Raw genomic sequence first — 6,365 nt, 5'->3', positions numbered from 1 at the left:
CTGCACCTCGAGATTTCTTTGCCTCCGAGGACTGGTTCCTCAGCAGGACCGTAGTCAGTAAATTCTTCTTGTGTTTCTCCAAGACAATTGTGTTCTCTGTTTGTCTCTATGCATGTCTCTCTCTCTCCCTTTTTTTTTCTTTTTGGGTCACACCCAGCGATGCACAGGGGTCACTCCTGACTCTGCACTCAGGAATCACCCCTGGCGATGCCAGGGGACCATATGGGATGCTGGGAATCAAACCCGGGCTGGCCACGTGCAAGGCAAAAGCCCTACCCACTGTGCTATCGCTCCAGCTCTGCATGTCTGTCTCTTTTCTCACTTTTCTCCTTTGGCCTGCTAATTTTCATATCCCCAATATGGTTTGGGCGCAATGCTCAGTAACCGAGGTGCATCTTCTGGTCTTGGGGCAACCCATTGTGCACTAGCCAACCCTAAGGTGTGAATTTCCCTGGTATTTGCCTTTAGCTCTGATCGTTTGGTGTTTAGTATTTTGGATTTCTTTTTTCCTACTGAATTTTGGGCCCTATCCAATAGTGGTCAGGGACGACTTCCCAACTCAATGTTTGGGGGCCACTCCCAGCAGTGCTTGGGGGACCATGTGGTGCTAAGAAACAAACACAGACCTCCCATGTGCAAAACATGTGCTCCAGCCCTTTGCAATCTTGACTCTGTATTTAGGCTCTTGTGTTAGGAAAAGGTTATAATACCTTTTCTAATACCTGCTGTACTAATAAGGAAAGTCTGATGTTACTTTCAGGTTTGGGAAAGTTTGTCTCATAGCTTTATGTGTTTTGGTATGTAGATTTGTCTTTTCTGTTGTTCAAAGAATGAAACCAAAATCACACATTTCCACGGGGTATGGACATTAAAATCACCTACGTTTAAAAATAAATTAATCTTCATAAGGTTGTCCACAGTAATTGATTACATTCAATATTTCAACACCAATCCCACCACCATTACACCTTCCCACCACCGTTCAAGCCTGCCTGCCAGGAGCAGATGCTATATCATTTATTTTCTACTGCTTATTATGAACACCAGAGAGATTACATGGCCGCAAAAGTGGCCATGTGCTTCTGGAATTCTAAAATTGTAAATGGTTGGGGTCCAGAGACATCTCTGTAGGGAGCTAATCCATTTTGAGATCCATGTGGGAGTCTCTGGGCCAAGGCCGTTGAGGTGCTGAGATGGCGCCCGGAGGCAGTTCACGGGCATGACAGCCAGGACCCAAGTGGGCAAGAAGACAGGAAGGGACGGTCCATCTCCGCTGCCACCATGTGGCCTGGAGTCTTAGTCCCTGAACCCATGTACCTTGGTTTTTCTTCTGGAAGCTCATGGCCACAGGGGTTCATCTGGGGCCAGCAGAGCTGGCACACCTACTCCATCTGAGACCGCCTACATTTTTAAGCCATTTATCCTCTAAACTCAAAACCATGAGCAAAAATAAGGATCTTAATCATAAGGATTAAGTTTTATGGTGTCTTAGGTAATCACAACAATTGGGGCACTTGCTTTTCACAGAGTCGGCCCCGGTTCAAATCTTGGCATAGGTTTTGAACAGATATGGTCCCTTGAGCACTGCCAGGAGTGATTCCTGAACGCAGAGCCAGGAGTGACTCCTAAGCACTGCCTGATCCGCCTTCCCAAACAAGGAACAAACAAAACTCCTATAAGCCAAGGGGGGAAATTACAGGATGCTTTGGGTTTGGAGCCGTTGGAGAGCAGGTGGAGTCCCTCCCTCAGGCTGGATCTTTGAGCACAGTGTCCTGACACAGGCTAAGCTCTCGCTCCGCCACCTCAGCTCGGCGTCTCACGTCAGGCCATGCTGCTCTGCTCTCTGCGCGGTATCGTCTGCTCCTCCGTCAAACCCGGAGATCCCCTCCCTGAAGAGCAAAGTCAAGGCACTATTTATTAAGCATAGGGAATGAAATGCGTATGGGAAAAAAAACTACAGGGGCCAGAGCTGTTCAGCTGTACAGCTGGGGGCGTGGGTGCTTGTCTTGCACACGGTCCATTCGGGTTTGCTCCCTGGCACCACGTAAGGTCCTCAGAGCCCCATTTTTTTCTTTTTGGGGCACACTCAGTGATGTACAGGGATTACTGCTGGCTCTGCACTCAGGAATCACTCCTGGCGGTGCTCAGGGGACCATATGGGATGCTGGGAATTGAACTCAGGTTGGCTGTGTGTAAGGCAAATGCCCTACCTGCTGTGCTATTGCTCCAGCCCCGGGAGTCCCATTTTTTTTTTTACAGTTACTAGAACTATTTTTATTTTAGCAAAAATAATCTGCAGTACTCCAGGTCAATGTACAAAATTTTTATAGTTCTAGATCATTGTCACTGTCATCCCGTTGCTCATCCATTTGTTCGAGCGGACACCAGTAACGTCTCTCATTGAGAGACTTATTGTTACTGTTTTTGGCATATCCAATACGCACAGGTAGCTTGCCAGGCTCTGTCGTGCAGGCTCCATAGTCTCGGTAGCTTGCTGGGCTCTCTGAGAGGCTCGGAGGAATCGAACACAGGTCGGTTGCGTGAAAGGCAAATGCCCAACCGCTGTGCTATCGCTCCAGCCTATCTATAGTTCTAGATACTTAAACAAATTAAAATTGTCCAAATCTAAAATCTAACCAGATGCCCTTTAATAAGTGAATGGATAAACAACTTGTGACTTATCTAGACAATAATAATTGAGCTCATTATTGTTCATAATATTTTGCTACTTAGTTATGTTTTATAAAATAGCGTGGCGGTGATGGCCAAGTGGTTAAGGCATTGGACTTGAAATCCAATGGGGTTTCCCTGTGCAGGTTCGAATCCTGCTAACAGCTATAAATACCAAATTAATAAATACTGGATTATTTCCTCTAAAGCAAATACAGAACTTCTGACTACAACAGGGAGCCCCATTTTTATGCAGTCAGGGGTCAGCCTTGAGCACATCCAGGTGTGGCCCCAAAACCAAACAAAATATAAACAAACAAACCTGAATAAGAGGTTTCAAAGTTTAGGCTAAGAGACTTTGTGTGTGTGTGTGTGTGTGTGTGTGTGTGTGTGTGGTTTGTGTCTCCCATTTTCATTTCATTGTAGCCCCCAGGTGGCATAAACACTGATGTGCTGTATGGTGTCTTAGGTAATGTAGATACTTTTAAATTTGATCTGAAGTTTTGGTAAATGGAAAACTAGCCTGGATTTTAAGAATGTAGTTTAAAATATGCATTTCTCCAACATTATAAAATCTTTTGTAACATCCATCCCCTACTGGTATTTATCTATCAGAGTTAAGTAGGTAACTTATGGGGTCTAAACGGGGAAATAACTTGATGTTACATGATTTTTGACTACTATGAAGACAAAATGGAGATAATTGCATTAATGCTAATATAATAATAGAAAAGGAGAGATAAGTACATATCTGTTATATATTGATATAATGTTATGTTATGTTATGTAATTTCTGTCAGTTTTATCACATATTTAATTACTTAGGGAAGCCTCATGTTGGTTTTAAAAACATGGAGGTTTTGTTTTGGTTTTAGAATCTTTACCAAAGATGGTGTTTTCTCATGGTGGTGTATGAGGGTATTTGGGAACTTTTTGGTACATGTGTAACAAACCTTCCTGGAAAAAGAATAAAGTCTAAATTTGTTTGAGAAAAAATGAATGAGAGAGGTATTATGATACAAGAGGGCCTGGGACATCCTATAATATCCCTCCTGCATAGAACACTGTCACTGTCATCCCATTGCTCATTGATTTGTTCAAGCGGGCACCAGTAACGTCTCTCATTGAGAGACTTATTGTTACTGTTTTTGGCATATCCAATACATACAGGGAGCTTGCCAGGCTCTGCCTCGAGGGCTCGATACTCTCGGTAGCTTGCCGGGCTCTCCGAAAGGGGCAGAGGAATCGAACTCTGGTTGGCCACGTGAAAGGCGAACACCCAACCGCTGTGCTATCGCTTCAGCCCCGCATGGAACACAAAGACGTAAAATTTAGAAAGCATAAAGAGAATTAAGAAAATGTAAATGGGAAAAAGTTTAAATAAGTCTATAGAATTTCAAAGTGTTTTATCCTAAGAAAGGAAATATTGGTTTTTACAGATACTACTTAAGTGTCTGCATTGATGAGTTGAAGATTGCATATGTGTGTGTGTGTGTGTGTGTGTGTGTGTGTATCATGTCTCCATTGTGAGAGTTGTTACTGTTTTTGGCATATCGAATACACCACGAGTAGTTTGTCAAGCTCTGTGGTGCGGGCGGGATACTCTCGGTAGCTTGCTGAGCTCTCCAAAAGGGGCGGAGCAATCGAACCTGGGTGGGCTGCATGCAAGGCAAATGCCCTAGCTGCTAGGCTATCACTCCAACCTATATATACATATGCTCATCCTTAGTTTAGATGAAAGCGTTATTCTGAAAATATGCCAGAAATGAGCAGACCATAGAATTCCAAACAGGAACTGGAACATCAGAGGTTGTTTCCCTCCCCTTCCCCTCCTCTTCCCCTCGGCCACTGTGTCACACTTTAATTGTGGTGCAATTATACACAGTGATTACACACAGTCACTACAGTGATCCCACACCTGCTTTCTGGAGACGACACTTCTGGCTGCCATGCTTACACATCTTTGCCGTGGTGCTCACATGCATCTACCTATGTGCCAGAAATCACTTTTTCAGAGAGTTCCAGCCAGCAGAGCTGCTGTCCTGTGCTCAGTGCTTATGGAGATGAACGCAAGATCTCACACTTATGCGACAGACACTTTTAACCACTGAGCTATATCCCGGGGTTCTTAGAAAAGGTTTGGTTCCAAGACAGAAACCTGGCTCTAAATCATGTTCATGGTTAGCCAAGCCAATGTCCTTTAGATATTCCTCTCTCTCCTGCACAATCAAAGAGAGCTTCCCACTTCCCCAGAATGCAAACTGTTTTTTCCTTGCTTCTTCTCTACCAAGTTGTCTCAATCCTCCTATATTTTTCTGGCATTTTATAGATAATTATTTCACTGTTTGAGTTGAATAATTCATTAACTGTCTAATGAACCCAGCCATTTGCAGGTATACTTCATGCCACTCAAATATGCAAAAAAAAAAATTTTTTTTTTCAACTAAAGTTAGCGTCTAATTGCAAGCTCTTAGTAGAGAAAATTTGTCTATTCACTGCTGTCTTAGAGTCCTGCATCTCATTTTCAAGCAGTAAGTGTCTGGAGACCACTCCCCCGCCCCCACACCCAGCAACCCCTGCTCTCCGCTCCCGCACCAAAAAGCAATTCTCAGAACCCGGTGGTATCTAACAATTTAACTCAGTTCAGCTCAACTTTCACAGTATCTACCTGAAGAGGGACTAGAGCAATAGCACAGCAGGTAGGGCATTTGCCTTGCATGAGACCCGACCCGGGTTCGATTCCTCCGTCCCTCTCAGAGAGCCCAGCAAGCTACCAAGAGTATCTCGCCCTCACGGCAGAGGCTGGCAAGCTACCTGTGGCATATTCAATATGCCAAAAACAGTAACAACAATTCTCACAATGGAGACGTTAGTGGTGCCCGCTCGAGCAAATCGATGAACAACAGGACGACAGTGTTACCTGAAGAGAACATCCAATGCCACAGGTTAAGGCCCAAATCTCTACTTGAGAGTCTGATCAAAAGCTCCAGATTACCTCTGTCCAACACATAAACTACAGACTGCAGTTTCCCAACCTCCTCCTTAGACTCTAGGTGTCCATTTGGGGGTGCAGAGCGATAGTACAATGGGTAGGGTATTTGCCTTGGACGAGGCTGACTGATTCAATCCCTGGCATCCTGTATGGCTCCCCAAGCACCACTAAGAGTAATTCCTCTGTGCAGAGCCAGAACGAAGCCCTGAGCATCACTGGGTGTGGCCCCCTAAAACAAATAAAAGCCTACATTTTTTTTCTTTCCTTGCCTTTTTCTTTCCCTTCCCTCCCTTTCTATTCCCTTCTTTTCTCCCTTTTGTTTTCTCTCCTTTCTCCTCCCCTTTTCTTCAACTTCCTTTCCCCTCCCTATTCCTGCCCTCCATTCACTTCCTCTCTCCCCCCCACACCCCCGTCTCACCCCTTTCACCCCTGCTCTACTTTTCCTTCCATTTCCCTCACCAAATTTCTCCTTTTCAAACCCTTCTCTTTCTTTTATTTTTTCCTTTCTTTCCATGCCAGGGATCAAATCCAAGCTCACACAGGTGAAACATGCTCCCCACCCCTGCCCTGAAAGTTTAGTTGGTTTATCATTAACTACTACTATTAATCTTTTTCTGTGATTCTGATCCATTGGCTATAAATCAGAGCTTCCCAGAACACTTGCACTGGCTTGGATTCATCTGCTAAAATAATACACAGAACC

General features: G+C 44.5%; 1 non-coding gene across 1 annotated transcript; it reads left to right on the top strand.

The window, feature by feature from the left end:
* The first annotated feature begins 2,755 nt into the window (after positions 1 to 2,755).
* TRNAS-UGA (transfer RNA serine (anticodon UGA)) lies at positions 2,756 to 2,837 on the top strand. Its single transcript has one exon. It is a non-coding gene; the product is annotated as a tRNA-Ser (tRNA).
* Positions 2,838 to 6,365: the final 3,528 nt, after the last annotated feature.

This window comes from Sorex araneus, chromosome 2 (genome assembly GCF_027595985.1).
Source record: "Sorex araneus isolate mSorAra2 chromosome 2, mSorAra2.pri, whole genome shotgun sequence".
NCBI classification, from domain to species: domain Eukaryota; kingdom Metazoa; phylum Chordata; class Mammalia; order Eulipotyphla; family Soricidae; genus Sorex; species Sorex araneus.
The sequence above is the reverse complement of the archived record's forward strand: the minus strand, read 5'-3'. Positions and strand labels throughout refer to the sequence as shown.